The 22482-nt window shown below is 41.8% G+C and overlaps 1 long non-coding RNA gene across 1 annotated transcript; it reads right to left on the reverse strand.

Annotated features, from left to right (window-relative positions):
* Nucleotides 1-78: 78 nt before the first annotated feature.
* Nucleotides 79-21490, reverse strand: LOC119745632. Its single transcript, XR_005273638.1, has 5 exons — nt 21260-21490; nt 12552-12586; nt 10392-10426; nt 8626-8660; nt 79-1408 (listed from the first exon to the last, which is right to left on the reverse strand). It is a non-coding gene; the product is annotated as an uncharacterized LOC119745632 (long non-coding RNA).
* Nucleotides 21491-22482: the final 992 nt, after the last annotated feature.

Raw genomic sequence — 22482 nt, forward strand, 5'->3', positions numbered from 1 at the left:
TAAGTGACAGAATTTGACCCCAAAAAACTTCATAAACACATTAAGACAATGAAAAAAAAAATCAGTTTTAGGAGGCCATTTCTGAAATCAGTCAATCATTTTTATTTCTCCAAACATTTGCCAAAAAGCACGACATGAAATTACATGTACACAGAATCATTTTAACACGTTATCATGGTTATGCCACTTTGGAGTCGGAGCACTTGGCGCCACAAAACAAATTAAAATTCCTGCTTCCTGCTTAATATAAATTGTTTCCGCGAAGGGCCTGTTAGATTAAAAAACATATATATTGCCATGAAAGTGACCCTAATGTAGTTGCCTACATAGCAGGGCACATCGGGGAAATCTGGGGGAATTGTGCCTTTGATGATACAAGCACAAAATCTGCCACACAGTCAAGTCAGGTTATGAGAAAGATACTACAACTGGGGCTGTCGCGAATACATGTATACTGATTATTCAAATGAATAATCAACTGAATATTCAAATAAAGTTTTGCCGGCTCAAATATTTTAAACAAAGAGAGAGAAAAAAAAAACAGCGAACAACGCAGTTTACACGCAATTGCGATGTTATTTTAATAGTAAAGATGCAGCGTTTTCTCTGATGCCACATTTTGTTGACTTCGTTTCATTGCTCCCATCCTCTTAGGAGGTTAAAGCCCTCGACAGTTATAATGCTGCAAAACACTTCGTGGCCTATAATAGAGTCGACCGACATGGCGTGAGGCACATGTAAAACTTGCTTCAAATAATCAACTTACTAAATTATGTAAAAATGGACAGCCCTAGGGACAACTCCCACTCCGCCCCCCCCCCCTTCAGTTTGAGGCCTGACGCGTTGGGCTTGTGCACATCAGATACAATAAGTCGTGTGTACTTCGCCATTTTCGGCTGAACCAGTTAAGTACACTTGATGTGTTGCTCCCACTGAAATTGTGGTCGCAAAGCGCCCTCTATAGTTTGTGCACAGAGTCCAAATCCGAGACATCCTTTCATTGTCTTTTCTTTTCTGTGGAGTGCCGTACTTAATTCCTGGTCTGCAGGTTGTGGGTTCGAGACCAGCCTAGGGTTATGGTGTGTGTGACCATGGTAGACACTTTGTCACTCATTGCTTCTACCCACCCAGGAGTAAATGGGTACCTGTGAGGGCAGAGATGGCTATTGTGGTTGATTTCAGCTACTTTGAGCCAAAATGGCAGCATCGAGCTGTATACTCCCCAGGGAGCTGAGATTGACTTTGGAATTTTTCATTGGCCCAATGGCCAATAATGATGTAGCACCTTGAGCAACAATAATGTAGAATAGGTGTGCTTTATAAATAAAGAAAAATATAATTCTTGAAGTTCCAGAGAAATTTTCCCTTCAGCAGCCTGCAGACATTCACCACTCACCCCAACAAAATTCTGGAAAATGAAATAAAGAAAACAATCCATCAATCAAAACTATTGCAATTTAATCACCAAATCATCGTTACCACCTTTACAATTGTAGGATACAACCCAGTTCGTCTTTCTAATGAATTTAAAGCTCCTAAGTGTTAAAAAAAAAACAGGGAAAAAAGAAGAAATGGGGTAAAATGCTTTATTCATTGCCATTTTCCAAACCTTGGCTCTCATACCAGATATGGCCGCATATGCACATGTTCTCTCAAGGATCTCGACTTCTCCACTTAAATGAAACACTGCCCTCAACAGTCGAATCTTAAACTACATGTAATTGTAATTGTGTGCACATGTACACGTGTGTACACTTGTATCTGAAAAAGTATATGCATGTACACTGTATACACGATGTAGGGTCGCCTGAATTACTTGGCTTTGGCTTGATATTACACACAAGTCCATGGTAGCGGCAGTCACTTGTCATAGACTCGTGTGTAATTGCCAAACCTTGGCTCTCATACCAGCTGTGGCTGTACATGCACATAGTATGTGCACATGATCAGTAAAGGATCTTGACTTCTATCTCCACTTAAATGAAAACACTGCCCTCAACAGTCAAATCTTAAAATCTTAACTGTAACTGGTAACTTCATTGTGTGCACATAAATATGTGTACATGTGTACCTAAAGTGTATACACGTACGTATACAATGTATACACTACAGTAGGGCATTGTCAGAATTACTTGGCTATGGCTTGATCATATACGGCTTGAAAACACTGCCCTCAACAGTCAAATCTTAAACTAATTGTAACTGGTAACTTCATTGTGTGCACATAAATATGTGTACATGTGTACCTAAAGTGTATACACGTACGTATACAATGTATACACTACAGTAGGGCATTGTCAGAATTACTTGGCTACGGCTTGATCATATACGGCTTGAAAACACTGCCCTCAACAGTCAAATCTTAAACTAATTGTAACTGGTAACTTCATTGTGTGCACATAAATATGTGTACATGTGTACCTACATGTAAAGTGTATACACGTACGTATACAATGTATACACTACAGTAGGGCCGTGTCAGAATTACTTGGCTACGGCTTGATCATATTAGACACACACAAGTCTATGATAGCCGCTGCAGCCACTTCCCATAGACTCAAGGGGGGGGGGGGGGATTTCAAGCCGTAGCCAATAATTCGGACATGCGCCTACGCATGTGTCAGTTCATAAATTTCGGACCGTTTTATTGTGTCCTGGTACATCTGATGTAAGACTTTGTAAATTCAGGACACTTTCTTTAAACCTCCATGAGTGATTACGTAAAAAAAAAGTCCCGCCTAACAAATAGAAAATAGTTTGAAGTCAATTTTAATGGCAAATACTTGCATGACAAATTATGTACACAGGTCAGGTATATGGGGACACAAACAAATGACCCACTTTTGGACCTCACATTCATGGAATGGTCAATATGGGCCATTCCATCAATCTGGGTGTGTACACCATAAGCTTAATTACAATTCTTGTTATCTCTGGAATGTATGAATTGTTCAATAGTCTAATTAACCCAAACACTTTTTTAGCACATTGTACATTGTGCTATATGCCATTTTTTTCATTTTTTTCATGGCAAAAAGCAAATAGTCAAGGCTTCTACATTTTTGTATGAATTGTAATATTAAAACAGGACTTTCAATAATTAGAACATATCACACGTCTGTTCGAAAACTGGTTACTCATTATGTGTGTGTGTACTCACATCACACAAATCACACACGCATGTGCAAAAAAAGTGGCATAGTTAATTTCAAAATTGGGGGATGACTTGTCCCCCCCCCCCCTCCAAACAATAATATCTGGATGGGGACACTAATGGTGTTGTCCCCCCCCCCCCCCCAATAAGAAATGTGTTAAGATTTTAACCTACATGTATTTAAAGTACCTAGACTATATTTTCCCCAATGGTTTTACAGCTGTAAGATGCATTGCTCATCTCCTTTTTTACACAGATCTTGCACATAATTGTAATGAGCGTAAATGCGCATGTATGTACATGTATGTGTACATAAATGTATACATCTGTGAACTGCACTTTCTATACATGTAGTCAGACGGCGTCTAACACCCCCCCCCCCCCCACTTTTCCCAAAGTACTGTTGGTCCACCCCCCCCCCTAAAAAAATTAAACAATTTAAGACTTTAAAAATGGTTCAATCCAAAACTGTAGAAAGCAACACTGAGCTCTTTCTAATAAAATTACAATGATAACTTATTATAAAGGCCTTTCAAAAATACAGCCATATATTTAAGGCCTGAAGGCTGAAGGCAGTGGGTTAATTTAGGGGGCCTACATGTACATGTATGTACATAGATATACATGTACACAGCATACACGCATACATTTTGTGTGCAAGATTAAAAATCTCAGTCAACATATGGGTTTTCCTGGTATGGACAGTAACTGGGATATGTACATGTACCATGTGTTAAATAGTGCTATCGATCAACGGGGTGTGGTACTAAAATGAGACGTTTAATGTGTGTTGATATACAGCAGGGATGGGGGCAGATTTGTGTGAAGGCTTTAAACTCAATCAATCAGACCCCCTTCCCTCAGAGAAGGATAATTAAGACCAAAAAAAACATGGGAGTATTTTCTCACTCATAATCCGCGAAGTTGATTCCCCCGCCCCCCCCCCCCCCCCCCCCCCACACCCAGCAGGTGGCCCATCCTCCACCCCCGAGAACATTCCATGCTCAAGTCCTCATACATGTCATACATGTCCTGAAGTCCTTATACACTGCTTCTGGTAATTCTATTTTCCTCAATTATTTTCATCCTTCTGTAAAATGTAAGCCCCCTACGTAATATTTTTTATGCTGGCTCCATTAATATCATCCTCCAAGCGATATGGCTTTGTTTTTATGATAATAATATGGACATCAATCGAGGGATGCAGGGGTGTGCCAATTAAAATGGGGTTCTGGGATTGTAATACTCTACATCCGCCCCCCCCCCCTGACAATCGAGAACAAGGCATTGTCTTTCCCTTTGTCCCCATAAGATAACACTCACCCATAGACTAAGCACACAAACTCACAACTGAGTACCATTTTCAACAAAATGATCTCTCGAGTAAAAAAAAATGTTTGTTCTCCCCTGTGCTCGGATTGTAATTCACCAACCCCTAGATTTTTTTGTACAAACAAAATACGCACATACATGCACAGGTAAATCTCTAATGAAATTATTTCTTTCTTTTTCTGACAGGATCAATCCAAAAAATGTACAAGTTCTGCATCAGTCAGTGAAACATACAGTGCTAAGTTTGTTTTTGTTGTTGTCTGTGTTATTTATTTCATCTTAACATGAATGGATATCAACTAAAGTAGTAAAAAAAAACATAGTTGTTAATAAACTTGGCATTTCAACAGCAAATTTTGAGCAGACACACTAAAGGATTGATATTATAATGCCCAGTTCTTTTTCAAGGGGGAATTCTCTCAGTTTCATCCATTTCCCTGTTTGAACCTGGAAATCATTGGCCCTAGAATTTCAATTTTCTGACTACATAAGCAACGCAACAATTGCTGCATCACCCCCATTAATTTTGAGGAAAATGACGAGCGTGAGTACCGAAATGAGAGCTGTGTTGCACTTGTGTAGAACTCATTCATCAGTTTTTTCCTTTACTTTGGCTGTCTCTATGGCAACCGCATCCATGAATCAAGAAGAAATGTATTTGTGCCAACATGAAGTTTCAAATATTAAAAAAAATTAAGAACAACATGAATTATTATTCAAACCCTCTTGAATTCAAACTGCCCCCCCCCCCCCAAAAAAACCCAAACCCCAAAACAGTCAGTAGACGAACTCAACATCAAGTTTAGTTTTCCATCACATGATATCAAGCATCTTTGAATACAATTGAAGTTGGATCCTGGTACCCTTTGGTACGGTGACCTGATCACAAACTCTACCAACAGATCCCCAGGGTTGAAACTGGGTGAGAGTGGAAAACAAGCTTCACAGATTTACTGGAACAGCTACAATCTGGGCCAGAAACCTTCATCCTCCATCTGTTTTAAACTGTAACGGGTTTAAAGCGACAAGCCCATTTATTGCCATGAGCCCCGAGTCCCTTTGCCCCCCCCCCCCCCCCCCTCCCAATCCTTCCTTCAAACCCTGCTGAGAATTGCGGCAATAATGAACTTTCCATCATTTAAAGCACACTGATTGTGCCCATCTGAAAAATGAAGCCCTCCCTTTCCCCTTCCCACCCCCTTCCTCCCCCCCCCCCCTCCTCCCCCCTGCAAACTGGACCCCTGCAGCCGTCTCACAGACACCAAGGATTCCACGGATGAGACTGTTAGCAGTGCGCCCAGCTACATCTACAATGCTAACAGTGGTAAAGTGCACACTACAAGTACTTTAGTAACAAAATGATAGCAGTCTCCAAGAGTGGGCAAAGTGTGTTGAAGGTTAAATCCATCATAATCAGCATAAGGCCAAAAAATAGTTCTGCTTCCGGTTTCCCTACCTACCCTAATCTGACAGCCCCTTCTCTACTTTTTTAATGGAAAAAATGAGAAAAAACACCCCAAACCGTCAATTTCTATCTTTTACCCATGACTACACGTAGACGCCTCCATGTGATCATACACAAAAAAATGGCCAAAAAAAATTCCCTACCTACATATACCTACCCAATTTTCGAATGCCATGTAATCAGAAGCAGTGTTTTTGGCTTAGCACTTGTATTTTTTTACTTTTAAGTCAGAAAAGACAAAGAGTGCTCGGGAAGATTGGGGCGGTACAGGGAGTAATGGGCAGGGAGGTTTCGAGGGGGTACAGGATTGTCAACTTCAGACTTTTTTAGCTTGCCACATTTTTCAGTAATTCACTAGAAACAACTGCAAATTGTGACAGTTTGGTATGTTCAGACAAAGCAACATTTATGAACTTGTTTCGTTTTTAATTTTTTTTCGGGGGGGGGGGGGAGGATTACACAAGTCCTTAATGTAACACGATCCTATGAGTCTAAGTGGATGAAGTCAAAAAAAATGAATAAGATGAGAAATTTACCTCTTTACTGACACAGCGTCTATAGCATGCCAGTTCTGATACAGAGAAGGAAAAAAAGGAGAAAAACAACAACATGATAAATTAGGTTTTCAGATTTGGTACCGGTACGTGTTGGTACCAGGGTTTGTCTGCCAACTATACCACATCCCTACGGTGAAGGAAACTGAGCTGTAGGTAGAAATTCACTGGAAACAGTCCAATCTGATAAAGCAACAACATGTATCCAATCTTCCAAATGGGGCGCTCTTCAAAACTGACCATTATTATGTATACTATATTATTATATGGACAATTTCACGGCGCATTGTAATGGTTGTTGAGCGGGTTTTCTTTGTTGGGATTGATGTCAGAAGAACTCTATAAACACTTCAAATCATTGCTGACAAAAAAAATTGTCAACAAAATCTGCCGGGGGGGGGGGGGGGGGGGGTTGAAATTGGCATTTCAACAGCAAATTTTGAGCAGACACACTAAAGGATTGATATTATAATGCCAAGTTCTTTTTCAAGGGGGGATTCTGTCAGTTTCATCCATTTCCCTGTGTGAAGCTGGAAATCATTGGCCCTAGAATTTCAACTTTCTGACTACATGTAAATAAGCAACGCAACAATTGCTGCATCACACCCATTAATTTTGAGGAAAATGACGAGCGTGAGTACCGAATTGAGAGCTGTGTTGCACTTGTGTAGAACTCATTCATCAGTTTTTTCCTTTACTTTGACTGTCTCTATGGCAACCGCATCCATGAATCAAGAAGAAATGCATTTGTGCCAACATGAAGTTTCAAATATTAAAAAAAAATTAAGAACAAAATGAAATATGAGACTGTTAGCAGTGCGCCAAGCTACATTATTCAAACCCTCTTGAATTCAAACTGCCCCCCCCCCCAAAAAAAACCCCGAAACAGTCAGTAGATGAGCTCAACATCAAGTTTAGTTTTCCATCACATGATATCAAGCATCTTTGAATACAATTGAAGTTGGATCCTGGTACCCTTTGGTACGGTGACCTGATCACAAACTCTACCAACAGATCCCCAGGGTTGAAACTGGGTGAAAGTGGAAAACATGCTTCACAGATTTACTGGAACAGCTACAATCTGGGCCAGAAACCTTCATCCTCCATCTGTTTTAAACTTTAACGGGTTTAAAGCGACAAGCCCATTTATTGCCATGAGCCCCGAGTCCCTTTGCCCCCCCCCCCTCCCAATCCTTCCTTCAAACCCTGCTGAGAATTGTGGCAATAATGAACTTTCCATCATTTAAAGCACACTGATTGCGCCCTTCTGAAAAATGCAGCCCTCCCTTTCCCCTTCCCTCCCCCTTCCTCCCCCCCTCCTCCGGATCCCCCTGCAAACTGGACCCCTGCAGCTGTCTCACAGACACCAAGGATTCCACGGACGAGACTGTTAGCAGTGCGCCCAGCTACATCTACAATGCTAACAGTGGTCAAGTGCACACTACAAGTACTTTAGTAACAAAATGATAGCAGTCTCCAAGAGTGGGCAAAGTGTGTTGAAGGTTAAACCCATCATAATCAGCATAAGGCCAAAAAAATAGTTCTGCTTCCGGTTTCCCTACCTACCCTAATCTGACAGCCCCTTCTCTAATTTTTTAATGGAAAAAATGAGAAAAATCACCCCAAACCATCAATTTCTATCTTTTACCCATGACTACACGCAGACGCCTCCATGTGATCGTACACAAAAAAAATTGGCCGAAAAAAATTCCCTACCTACATGTACCTACCCAATTTTCGGATGCCATGTAATCAGAAGCAGAACTTTTATTTTTTTGGCTTAGCACTTGTATTTTTTACTTTTAAGTCAGAAAAGACAAAGAGTGCTCGGGAAGATTGGGGCGGTACAGGGAGTAACGGGCAGGGAGGTTTTGAGGGGGCACAGGATTGTCAACTTCAGACTTTTTTTTAGCTTGCCACATTTTTCAGTAATTCACTAGAAACAACTGCAAATTGTGACAGTTTGGTATGTTCAGACAAAGCCACATTTATCAACTTGTTTTTAATTATTATTTTTTTTTGGGGGGGGGGGGAGGGGTGTTACATAAGTCCTTAATGTAACACGATCCTATGAGTCTAAGTGGTTGAAGTCCAAAAAATGAATAAGATGAGAAATTTACCTCTTTACTGACACAGCGTCTATAGTAGGCCAGTTCTGATACAGAGAAGGAAAAAAAAGGAGAAAAACAACAACATGATAAATTAGGGTTTCAGATTTGGTACCAGTACGTGTTGGAACCTGGGTTTGTCTGCCAAGTATACCACATCCCTATGGTGGGGGAAACTGAGCTGTAAGTGAAAATTCACTGGAAACAGTCCAATCTGATAAAGCAACAACATGTAACTGGTTTTGGGGGTTTGTTTTTTTATCAGATTTTGTTCTTTATTTCTTTTCATTTCAGGTGTCTAATTCTACACATAATCAGCTCTGGTTTCTTAATGACAAGCATCCACTTGATATGAAACATTGCCAGAAGTGGATTGTTCGAATGAATGGCCCTGATAGAACTACCTGTAAAACGCCTGTTGAGAAAGACATGTGCCAATGGAAAAGTTGTATTGTAGATTTGCTGCAGCGGAGGTTACAAGTACATGTACCTGGCAAATACAGACCCCTTGTGATGTCCCGGTAACTTCTCCCGTCATTTCTTTAAACCCTAACCTCCCCAACTCCATCAAAATCCATCCCCCCATTTTGGTGGATTTGGGGGAATTTTGGTCCTACAGGCGTGGTTAGACTGAATATTGATGGAGTATGATGGACTTGGGCCTGGAGGCCTGATCAAGCTGTGATAGGGGAATCCGATTGATTTTGCCTGGCAGTCAAAATGAAATACATACACATGTATTGTACATGGTACCGACATGAAATGAAATTTAAAAAAAGCTTATTCAAACCCTCTTGAATTTCAAACCTCCCCCCCCCCCAAAGAAAAACAAAAACAAATAGTCGGTATAGGAACTCAACATCAAGTAAAGTTTTCCATCACATGATATCAAGCATATTTGAATACAATTGAAGTTGGATCCTGGTACCCTTTGGTATGGTGGCCTGATCACAAACTCTTCCAACAGATATCCAGGGTTGAAACTGGGTGAAAGTGGAAAATGAGCTTCGGTGATTTGCAGGAAACAGCTACAATCTGGGCCAGGAACCTTCAACCTCGAACTGTTTGAAACTGTAATGGGAGTTTAATGATGAGCTTCAGAATACTGGGTCCCCTTGCCCCCCCCCCCCCCCCCTTCAAACCCAGCTTAGAATTGCGGCAAAGCCAAATGAGCTTTCTACCATTTAAAGCACACTGATCAAGTCTGCCATTCTAATGAAGCCCTCCTTCCTTCCCACTCCCATCCCCTCCCATCACCCCTCCCCTGCAAACTGGGCCCCTGCAGCTATCTCACAGAGATCAAGGATTCCACAGAGACTGTTAGCAGGGAGCCCAGCTAAATAAGACAGTGCTAAACAGAGGCAAATTCGCCCAAATTATTAACACAATGATACCAACCTCCAAGAGCGGGCAAAGTGTGCTGCAATGTATTGAAGGGTTGAAACCCATTAGCACTTGTATTTGTTCTCTAACAGAGAAGTTGGAAAAACAAAGAGTGCTCCGGCAGTTTGGGGCAGTACAGTCTACAGGGAGTAATGGGCAAGGAGGTTTTGGGGTACATGATTGGAAACTTCAGACTTGTTTTGCTGTATGTCACATTTTTCAGTTATTCACTAGAAACTGTGAATTGTGACAGTTTGGCATCTTTGAACAAAGCAAAATTTATAAACTTTTTTTTTGGGGGGGGGAGGGGTGTTTACGAGAGGCCTTAATGTAACAAGATTGGGTGGGTCCAAGTTGGTGAAAGTCAAAAAACAACTATAAGCTTTAAAATTCACCTGTTTACTGGAAACAGCGTCTATCTAGGCCGGTTCTGATGAGAAAAAAAGGAGAAAAACAACATGATCAATCAGGATGTCAGATGTGGTACCTGTTAGTAGGGTGAGACCAGGGTCTTGCCTGCAATCTTTACCATATCCCTGGGGTGGGCCAGGAGTATAAGCTGTTGAAATTTACTGGGAACCACAGCGATGAGCTGAGATCAGCAAATTGATGTTTCTGTGCAATATGCTTCATATGAGCTCAGACAGATGATCAAAAGAAGGAGAACTTAAACAAGCAACAAAAATAAATAATGATAAACATAGCTTAAAATTACATGTAGTTCAGACTTTTAAAAAGGTCTGAAAATTGGATTAAAGATCTGGGAAAAAAATGCATTTCTTTATATCGGTATCTCTATGATTCAGACAAAAGTCTGAAAAAATCTCATGCCTGCTTATAGGAATCTGTTTAAAACTCTTCAGGGAATGTTGGGCAGGCTCATGGGGAGTCATTTAATGGCCTCATAGTGGGATTCGAACCTGGCACACAGTTTCCTATTAAATTTCTATTCCCTCAGGCTGAAGGGGGAAAGAGGGATTCGATTATTGGCCACATTTCTGGGTTGATGGGTTTTTTCTCTCTCTCTCTCTGGGGTGAATGAGGTATGGGATCTAAGACAAATACAGTAAACTCCACAGCCCAATAGTTATGCCTTGCTGAAAGTCGAACCTGGGCCATATTACCAGATTTTTTGTTACTGAGATTTTTGTTTATTGAAGGGGTTAGGGAGGGGGGGTGAAGGGGGAGGGTGTCTTTGATTGATAACTTTCATGAGTCCACAGTCAGGATGAAGGGAAAACAATAGTTAGGAAGGGACTCGACAGTTTGGTATACACACATGTAGTAACTCAACATCAGGTTTAGTTTTCCATCACATGACATCACGAGATTGAAGTTGGATCCTGGCACCCTTTGGTACGATGACCTGATCACAAACTCTACCAACAGATCCGGGTTGAAACTGGGTGAAAGTGGAAAACAAACTTTAGGGGATTTACTGGGACAGCTACAATCTGGGCCAGAAACCTTCATCCTGTTTTTTTAAATGGTCACATTTGATGTTGCACTGGACCCAATGTCCTGGCGTTGCTACATTCTACAAGTGCATACTGCACATGTACACTATGCAGGCACACAGTTTCTCTTCACTGTTGTGGAATAACTTTGGGATGAAGGGGGCAGAGGGACACACCCCTCCACAGCTGGAGGGCTATACATTGTACATTGTACAGTTTGGTTGTGTTCTGACGACAGTAGCTGGTGACAGTGTGGGGTAGTGCCCTTTTCTGATGGCAAGGGGGGGGGGGGGCTTTAATGGGATTTCAATGACAGAAACTTGTCCACTTTTTGCCTTGAGGCCTGTGTCCCCTTGCCCACCCACACAAGTGTGTATTTGCCTGCAATCGGGGACCCCCTATTGTCCCTCTTTTGTTTGTACTTTAACTTTTTAGGAAGACCTCCCTTATGTTTTGTACACATCGCCAAATTGGGGACCTTCGGGAATTGGGGACCCTATTGTCCTCTATTGTTGAACGTCTCCTATTGAATGCAGAAACAAACTCACCACCCCCCTCCTTCAAACCCTGCTTAGAATTGCAGCTGGTGACAGTGTACCGTATGTGGGAAGGTGTCCTTTTTAAACGGCAAGGGGGGGGGGGGGGGGCCTTTAACCCTAACTCCCTACTGTCTTTTACTATGTACTGGACCAAGTCCATCAAAATCCATCACTGACCCTGGTTAATGCTTCAGGACCAAATCCGCTGAAATCCACCACAAGACCACCACTACTTCAAGTGGATTTTGATGAACTTGGTACAGATGGCTGGTCTGCCAAATCCCCCCAAAGGGGAGATGGACTTTGATGGAGTTTGATAGGTTATAGGGTTAAAAGGATTTAAATAATAGAAGTCCATTTTTTTTGCCTTGAGGCTTATGTCCCCTTTCCCAACCCCTCCCCCCTCCTTCAAACCCTGCTTAGAATTGCAGCAAAGCAAACTGAGCTTTTCATCATTTAAAGCACTGAGTGTGCCCTTCTGAAAATGTAACAAGATCCCCTCCCTGCAATTGGCTCCAAGTGAGTGAAAGTCAAGAAAGTACTAAATTTTGGAATTCACCTGTTTACTGGAAACAGCGTCTATCTAGGCCAGTTCTGATGAGAAAAAAAGGAGAAAAACAACATGATCAATTAGATTGTCAGATGTGGCACCTGTTAGTAGGGTGGGACCAGGGTCTGCAAACTTTACCAGATCCCTGGGGTGGTGGCAATCTGAGCTGTACAGGTGCATTTACTGGGAACCACAGTGATGAGCTGAGATCAGCAAATTGATGTTTCTGTGCAACGCTTTACGTAAACTCACAAAAAAGGATCATGGGACAAGAAAGTGTGAACTCACAAGCAAAAAAGAAAAAGATGATGAAAATACATGCAGCTTAAAAGTAGCTCTCTTAAAAATACAACAAAGGAATTTGTTTAAATCCTTTAGGAAAAAGAGTTCATGAAATTCCTGTGCTATACCAGAGGATGGAAAGTAATGTCCAGCATTTCAGAGACAAAGCCCTTCGAAAACCAATCATGCCAGAAAACATGTGCATGTATGCAAGATGTCCCCAAGCATGTTTCTAAAACTACACCCCTCCATATTTTCATAAGCATGCACCATACATTTTTGTACACATTAAAAGAATTTCAGGAGACATGTACAACTCATCATACAGTTGCCCTTTCTGCCAGATGGATGAAAGGCAGTGAAAGTGGGGGAGGAGGGTGGGGGGGGGGGGACATCAGACATACACACAGAAACTGGGAAACAGAGAAATCCACAGGAATGTTACACATAGACCTACATGTAGGTGCATGAGGAGTAATTTAACTGCCTTGTGGTGGGATTCGAACCTCTGTCATATTTGCTGAAGGGGGGCATGATGCAGGGAAAGCAACAGGGATTTGATTATTGACATTTCTGGATTTGGGGGTTTTTTTTCTCTCTCTCTCCGTCTGGGGTGAATAAGGTACATGTAGGGTCTTTAAGACAAATAAAGTTAACTCCACAGGCAAATACTTGAAAAGTAATCTATTGACTTGGTGAAATTCGAACCTGGGTAACAATACCCGATTGTTTTGTTTTGAGGATTTTTTTTTATTGAAAGGGGGGGGGGGGGGAGAGAGAGCAGGGGGGGGGGGATAGAGGAGGGGGAAGAGAAGGGGTGATGGGCGGGGGGGGGGGGGGGGGGCAAGGGGATAAGGGGGGTTTTGCATGGATAACTTTTATTAGTCCACAGTCAGGATGTAAGGAAAACAATAGTTAGAAAGGGACTTGACCATACTGCCTTACTGGTATATGTATTCAAACGTGGGTAACAGTTTCATTATTTTGTTTAAATCTATTCTCTGTGTTGGGTCAAAATGGGTAAAATAAAAGAATTTAAAGCATTGGGGGTTAGTTCAGATTGAAAAAAAGTTTGGTATATAGGAACTCAACATCAAGTTTAGTTTTCCATCACATGACATCATGAGATTGAAGTTGGATCCTGGCACCCTTTGGCACAATGACCTGATCACAAACTCTACCAACAGATCCGGGTTGAAACTGGGTGAAAGTGGAAAACAAACTTTAGGGGATTTACTGGGACTGCTACAATCTGGGCCAGAAACCTTCACCCTTTGTTTCAAATTATTATATTTGATGTAGTTACGCTCGACCCAATTTCATGGCGCTAAGCACTGAGTTTTCTTTTCACTGTTGTGGAATTACTACATTGTACAGCAATGAGGGGGGGGGGGGGGGGGGGGGGGGGGGGGGACAGAGGGACAAACCCCTCCTCAGCTTAAAGGCTATACAGTTTGGTTGTGTTCTGACAACATTGCAGGGGCGGATCCCGGAATTTTCGCAGGGGGGGGGGGTTTCATCGGCAAAGAAATCTGAAATGTAGACAGGTTTTTTTCCTCCAGACACTTGGCCTCTGAAAATCAATAGGTGGTGGTGGGTGGGGTGGCTCGTACCATACTTTCAATTGGGGCGCTGTTCAAATCTGCCGATAATTAACACTATATCACAGAATAGTGTACATATACCCCCTAACCAAGCTGGCTCTGTCTGTATTTTGTGCAAAGGCGGACATTATTACCAATAAAAACTGTTTTGGAGTCAGAGCAGGGGGTGGGGGGGGGGGGGTGTTTCACATTTTTTTTCATGAATTTCTATGGGAATTTTTTGTTGACTGAAACTGGCCACATTTCTTGTTTTTTTCCTCTTCTCTCTCTTTCTCTTTGGGGTGAATTTTGAGGTAGGGGAATTAAGATGAATAAGTATAATCCACAGCCCAATATTTAAACAGCAATGTATTGCCTTAGGCCAAAAAAAAAAGTCTCCGGTTTCTGGTATGCGCGCGCGTCGCCGTAGCCATGCGCGTCGGCAAAATGAAAACGTTTTTTTTTCAATACAAGATGATGTTTCAAAACCGCCAAACTCACTGGTTTGACTGGAATTCTGCTGCTGCACAATTTTAACGTGTTTTTAGATGGGGTTATGATCGAGAATAAGATTTATGTGGCCTCTCTGGACTCCCATTTATTTGCACTAAGTTTAGTCGGGCACCATTTGCAGTCATCAGCCGACATTTGAAGCCAAAAAAAACAAAAAACAGGTAAAAAAAAAAAAAAAGCCGCGTCGCCGCACCACTTTTGGGGCAAGCTCCATACCAGAAACCGGAGACTTTTTTTTTTTTGGCCTTATTGGGACTTTTTTGGGGGGGGGGGGGTTGATGAAGGGAAGGGGGGGGGCCTTGTTGTTGGATGGATAACTTTTATGAGTCCACAGTCAGGATGTAGGGAAAACAATAGTTAGGTAGGAACTTGACCAGTACATGTAATACTACCTGTCAGTGGGACCATGGGTCACAGTTTTATAAAAGTTTATCTATTCTCTGGGTTGGGTCATAAAGACACATATATACATGTATAAGGTCTATACGCAACCCCAGTCATGTAGGTACAATTAACAGTCCTTAGTAGGATTCGAACCTGGGTCTTAGTTCATTTACTCTTTGAGGTGGCGGGAATATTAACAGACAAAGGGAATACCAGTTTGGTACATGTAGAGACTAGAACATCCAATCCACTGCCATGGCAAGATTCTGACAGCTTTGTCACAATTTCTTTTCTTATTAACTTGGGGAAGGGGGGGGGTGGTGGGGTAGAAAAAGAGAACAAACTGAATAGGTTTTCTTTCCAAATTGTACATTTGATTCTGATTTTGTTCTAGATTTGTATGAAGAAAAAAAAACAACTTTGTCACATGTCCATCCTGCTTCCTCGTCTAGCTGGCTGCACAACTCAGGACCAAATTATCCCCAAATATGGCATCGAGAGAGCTACCTTAGTTTCCCAGGTACTGAAAAAAAAAAAAATTGAGGGGGGGAGGGAGGTATAAACTCAAGGCTTCGATAAACAGGATGCCTGACACTGTTGTTATCAAAGAAAAGATAACCAACAAGGATGTGCAGGGGTGGTTTAGGCTTCCTTGTAGGTATCGAAAGTTCACTGAAGAGGAACAACAGGGCAAGGTCCATCCGGGAAGAGGAACGGATCGAACCTTCTAGAAACTCAGACCCAGTTGATCCGGTGCCAACATTTTTGCCATTGCTTAACTGCACGTGTGTATAAAGTATGGCAGTTTTTGGCTCCACCCACAAACTTGGCGAAGACCCAAGGGGGTGGGCTTTTAATTTGACCAATGAACACGCAGATGTACAAACCTATGGTTCATTGAGACAGTACACCTTATATTATAACGTTACAATACAAACGTACTGATCATGCAATATCATATGGAGTTAACTTAATACACATGATATCTGATCACCAATTAAACTGGTACTCTGCTTGCTCTGTTTTAAAAACATACATTGAAAGTACATGTATGTGTAGAAAGACATTTACCGTATTGAAATGTAGGCCCACAATGTACATTTGTACCAGTACATTAAATTGGAAACCCAAAAATGTGAATTCTAATAAATTCAACAAACCCCCGAAGACTGGAAAGTGGGCATTAAGCATGTTAAGTTAGGAGGGGGGGAGGGATGCTCACAAATATGTAAATCAAAGCACACGTTAGGCAACTTTTCCAGTCTTTTTCTTTTGCGAGAGAAACTTTTGTGGAGTGTCATGTCCAAGCACTTAAGAACACCTGACTCAAGCTCTGGTGTTTCTGATCAGCAGAGTGTGGGTTCGAGTCCCGGTCTTGACGCTTGTGTCCTTAAGCAAGACACTTAACCATTATTGCTTTGTCCTTCAGTTGGGAGGTAAAGCCGCCTGTCCCGTGTGTTGTGTAATGCATGTAAAAGAACCCTTATCTCTAAGAGAAGGGGTTTGCCTCGTTTTTGCCTCTGTTTCTGGCAGTGCACTTATCTTCAGCCATTTAAAGGCTGCACTTACAAGGAAGAAGAAAGAGAGGGAAAGAGAGAGAAAAAAAAGATTGAGTTGAAATATAAACTTTATTCATAATTTAGGCCAAACTTTTCTCAAAGTTCTTCTGCACTCATGCTCTTTGAACATTATTAATTCTAAAATGTAGGCACTATAATTTCAACTGAAAAAAAAAACCTACAGTTTTCTTTTTTGACTGTTTTCAACCCCCTGATGAAGCCTTTTTTTCTGGGTTGCTCTTTTGCCATGCACTTTGCATGCAACTTAAAACGGTCTGTACCGGTACTAACCCCAATTTTCTGGGCATTTTTGAACTACATTGTACAGCCGCACTCCCAATATCTCAACTGTGCAGCAAGCACATTTATGGTACAATGTGCACATGCATACGTACATGTACATCAGGTAGACTGCTGTATTTGGGAGGGTTTTTTAGCTACCTTCATTTTTTGGTTTTTTTTCTTTTGAACCCCACATTGGGAGGGGGGAACGTGGGAGGGGGAGGGGTAGAACTGAACAGTAATCTACAGTGTCACATCAATCTGCAAAATGACAATTCCCCCCCCCCCCCCCCCCTATCTGTACAGTCAAAGACAGTCAAAAAGTCAATCCTCTTCACCTGCCATGCCTTTTACACAGGCTATTAACCAAAGGTATTTATCAAATTTCAAGCAAGCACTGTGACTAGTCAAATTCAGCCAACAGACAAAAGCAGGCACGAAGTACCGGTAGGCACAGCTGGATCACCCTACAGTCAAAGCACAGCTGTATCAAGTTACCAATGATTACAGCCAGTTGATCCTGCTTTGCGTAGGCTGAACTCTTAACCGTTGGAAACAGTCACTTGATTGATTTTGACTGAAAGGACAACTTGGCACAGAGTGAATGTATGCTTACATCTAGAAAAGGGTTAAGAAATGGCACTGCGAATAAAAACTTTTGATATTCATGAGAAACGAAACTGACATCTAGAAAAAGGGATTTCCCGAAACTGTTTTCATGTACGTTCTGACCAGCATTAAAAATTGATTTTGAAATAACAAATGCCACAATGTGAAAAAAGATGATCACTTCATTCTTGTGCACAAATTGCCAGGTCAGTTTGTCATCTTTACCTAAGTTTATTTATTTATAGATTTATTTCTTATTTATCCTGGGTGATCCACTCAGTGAGAACTGAGGAGTAGGCCCTACAATGTAAGAATGTTAAAAAAATTCATTTAAATAAACTTAAATAAAATAGGAATTACACAGATGATAAACAGACATTTTACAATACAATACAAAACATCACTGCAAGATGACATCCCCCCCACCCCCAGCTGTTTTTTCCCCCCTTTTTACTTCCACTTATTTTCTTTTTTTAACTGAGCTGTTTGAGTTGATTGACGAAGTGATTAAAGGTAGAGTCCATCATTTGTAATTTGTGCATTTTGTTCGTTTGAAGCAACAAAAGAGTTCAAAATCTAATGAAGGATACTGAACAACTAACCTGATTAAGTTTCAGCTAAGCTTCAGCTGTACATTCCGAGAAAAACAGCATTTTAAGATCTCAATTTCAAATCAAAAGTTACTGAATCATGTTTTGAATTGTTTTGAATTGCAGCTATACGCGACGTCGCGCACTGATCCGACGAATTCTAACAACCGCGCGCGCGCGTGTGCGTCGTTCGAATACTTGTGCGCGCTGCGCTGAATAACAAAACGAACTACTAATTTAAATTTTCCTACGGTGCTTCTTAAGAATCACCGTTGGAAATGCCTTCTTTCGTTGATTACTTCAAAATGACAGCTTCCCAGAAAGAATAATTTCACAGGGAGTTTAGTCTCCTTACTATCTTTCAACCAAGTTAGTTTTTCAACAATAATTACGCCAGTTACTTTTCGAATAGCTGCAAATGATGGACTCTACCTTTAAGACTTGCTGGATGCGGAGATTTCAAATGTTGCACCCCTGAAGTTAAAATTCCTTGTTCCATTTTCTGTTCTGTTGTATCGTGAATATCAAAAAGGTTTAGTTTTTGGCAGTGGATATTTTGCCATCCCTGGCAAGAATTACTTACATGTACATTGTACTTCCTAACGCTAATTTGCTGTCAGTTCACACTGAGAACCTATGTCAGTAGATTCAGCATGTTTAATTTCAGTGGAATCACTGCAAGACACTTAGGTTCTTGGACTCTTTTTCCCCTACATTAAAACTATCCCAACGATAAATTTGAAGTAAGATAGTTTTAGTAGTAAAATAGGCATTGGTGAATTCGAACCAGTGATCTTTTGATCCATAAACCATAGCTTATCTCATCCACTTCAGACCACCTGTGGCAGCTTGATGACAGCCATTTATTTAACCGCAGTGGCTATCGTTACAGCAGCCCTGATGCAATTTTCAACTGCGAGTTACGCGATTTTCAACTGCGAGTTACGGCATGGCAGTAAACTATCTGGTTCCCTGACCTACATGTAATGCTGCAGCCATTTTCATCAGCAAAAAAATCTAAAAATGTACACAGGTTTTTTCTCCGGACACTAAGCCTCCGTAAAATCAAAAACTGGGGGGAGGGGGGGGGGGGATTTTACCATATTTCAATAGGGGGCGCTGTTTATACCAGTATAATTTCTTTTTTGGGTGTCACAGCAGCAGCAGGGGGGGGGGGGGGGGATTTCGCATTAGTTTTTAGGAATTTGTATGATATTTTTTTGGGGGGGGGGGACAGAGCTGGGGGTATTTTTTACCCCCCCCCCCCTCCCAGATCTGCACCTGGAGTTTTAACCTTATATAGGTACAGGGTCCTAAAAGCAAGGATTACCTGAATCTGGGACTGACATGACTGAGAAACGTTTCCAATTTTGTAAGGAAATACTTTAGAAAAATTTCTTGACTCTACCAGTAGGCCTACTACATGTACATGTACACGTACACGTACACAGACTTTGTACACAATCACGGAAGGTGTGGCCTGCACCCGATTTCATCAAACTCTTCGAAACTTAATACGATGCGTCGCGGCTGCGATCCATTTCACGAAACACATCGTAAGTGCGATGCATCGCAGGTGTATTTATAGCACATGTGACTGTTTTATGTATTTAGTCAGCGTACAGTAAATAGTCGTCTGATATTCAACAAAGAGTCGTCGGATCTCAGCTCGAAATTTGTTACAAAGTAAAACAAAATGGTGGCCGTGCGATGCAAATTTAAAGGAAAACAAGCTCTCCGTGGACAGTATTGCTACTTTGAAATTTCAACTGCAATATTCCAGTCTAATTCACAATTATTCAATGAATTTTCTATTTACAACTTTACACACATTGCCTCGGCATTATTATAATCTTGTTTTTGTCATGTTTATGGCATTAAACTGGCTTAGAAAGGGACTCTTCGTATTTTGCGATGACCACTAGACACGTCGTAACTTGACGTGTTTTAAAGATATAGTCCATCATTTGTAATTTGTGCATTTTGTTCGTTTGAAGCAACAAAAGTGTTCAAAATCTAATGAAGGATACTGAACAACTTACTTGATGAAGTTTCAGCTCAGCTTCAGCTTTATATTCCGAGAAAAACAGCATTCTAGAATCTCAATCAAAAGTTGCTAAATCATGTTTCGAATTGTTTTGAATTGCAGCTTTACGTGATGTCGCGCACTGATCTGACGAAGCAACCGTGTGCGCCTGTGCATCGTTCCAATGCTTGTGCGCGCTGCGCCGAATAACAAAACGAACTACTAATTTAAATTTTTCTACGGTGCTTCTTAAGACGCACCGTTGGAAATGCCTTCTTTCGTTGATTTCTTCAAAATGAGAGCTTGCCAGAAAGGATAATTTCACAGAGAGTTTAGTCCCCTTACTATCTTTCAACCAGTATGTTTTTCAACAATAACTACGCCAGTTACTTTTTTGGATAGCTGCAAATGATGGACTCGGGCTTTAAGCCGTTGTCAAGGAACTTACGACGCGTTCAACACATCGCATCTACTAGTAGTAGTAGTGAGGAGTTTTTTATAGGCCGAAACTGGCGCATATGGACTCCAGAAAGATGGCAACATTTCTCAAAAAATATGAAAGATTAGGCCTCCCTTATCTACCCGGAGGGTATAAGATGAGACATCATAGAATACAACCGTATGCAGTGGTATGTAAAAAAGTGCCCACAAAATCTGCGCCAAAACTGTTTGGACAAAACATGCTAATGCTATTGCTAAACTAGGTTGGAAAGACGTGTGGCCGACGGTGCAGCGCAGCAATACCGAGGGCGAGACCGGCCACACAAGTGGGGCTACATGACCACGAACAAAGGAACCAGACCCATATCTCTTTTAAAAATTGGGAACAATTGTTTAAAGGACCTCTTCGGGCCACATATTTTTATTTTAATGCAGAGTTTTCACTCACCTACCGAGTGACCACCATGATTTCCACTGATTTCTACTAATTTCCACTGTTCCAAATGTAGCGCCAGCTCTCCGACCAAAAAAAATAAGACAACTTCATCGATTGGAGGCGCTGTTCAAAGCAGCAAAGCATGTGCCGGACAATTACAGGGGGCGCGCGCTCTTCTTAACGGCAATTTGCAATTGCGACACGTTCTAATAATCCAGTAGCAATCCAAGACGCTCTCTCGAGCTTCGCTTTCTTCACTCTCTCACAAACTATTTGGATGATAAAAGCGCGCTCCAGACATAGGCCCTATAAATAAATGTCTTAAGTGGGTTTCTTTTTTTCAGCGAGAGAGTGAAGGGTTTGGCCAGACGCCAGGGTCGATGAGTATACGTTGTATAACAATTATATTATTGAGTCTATTATTGGAGGCAGCCTCGTCGCCAGCCCCGGGCATTAAGGGGGGGGGGGGGGGGGCAGAGTAAAAACTAGGGGGTACACCAAAAGAAAAAACACACTTAATATACATTTTTTGCGCTTATGGTTTTTGCCGATAGGGGAGGGGGGGGGGGCAGTTGCTCGTCAGGGGGTGGGGGAGGGCCTGCCCCCCCCCCCCTCGCAATGGGCATGGTTGGAGGTTGTCTTGCCATGCCAGGAGGCAGGCGGAATACTGAGTTCAATGAGTGAGCATCGAGAAGTGGGATTGAGTTCGTTTGTTTACCTTTGCGTTTGGCCGACGGGAACAAACAAGGACCTGGCAATAGGCGTTCGATACAAATCGTAGTAGTGATGGGATAATTTGACTCAATGCAATTTGCAACACGACCGAAAATGACGAAGCACACAGTTATGGCTGAAATCGTGGATACGATGTCATTATTCACTTTCGGAGGTTGGAAGACTCCTTGGAGTTTTTTTGTACAGACGTCGAAGAAATCCTTGGGCCACGGGATAAGCGGTTGATGTGAACCAAAGGATCTGCTTCAGTAAAAAGATCGCGTCAAATTAGAATCGATGTACAGCTATGGCACCGACAGTCAGACAGCTGGCAGGAGCAGGCGACAGTAGGCCAACAGACTGCTGACCCCGAGATATGCAGGACGAATCACAGAAGACAAGGCCTTAGCTAAGGCCGGAGGTACAGTGATTACCACAAAAGACAGGATACCCATTGGTGCATGGAACATCAAAAGCTAGGAATCCGCCAGGGTGCACCACAGAAGACAATAAAGGCCGTC

This window comes from Patiria miniata, unplaced genomic scaffold (genome assembly GCF_015706575.1).
Source record: "Patiria miniata isolate m_02_andy unplaced genomic scaffold, ASM1570657v1 HiC_scaffold_7, whole genome shotgun sequence".
NCBI classification, from domain to species: domain Eukaryota; kingdom Metazoa; phylum Echinodermata; class Asteroidea; order Valvatida; family Asterinidae; genus Patiria; species Patiria miniata.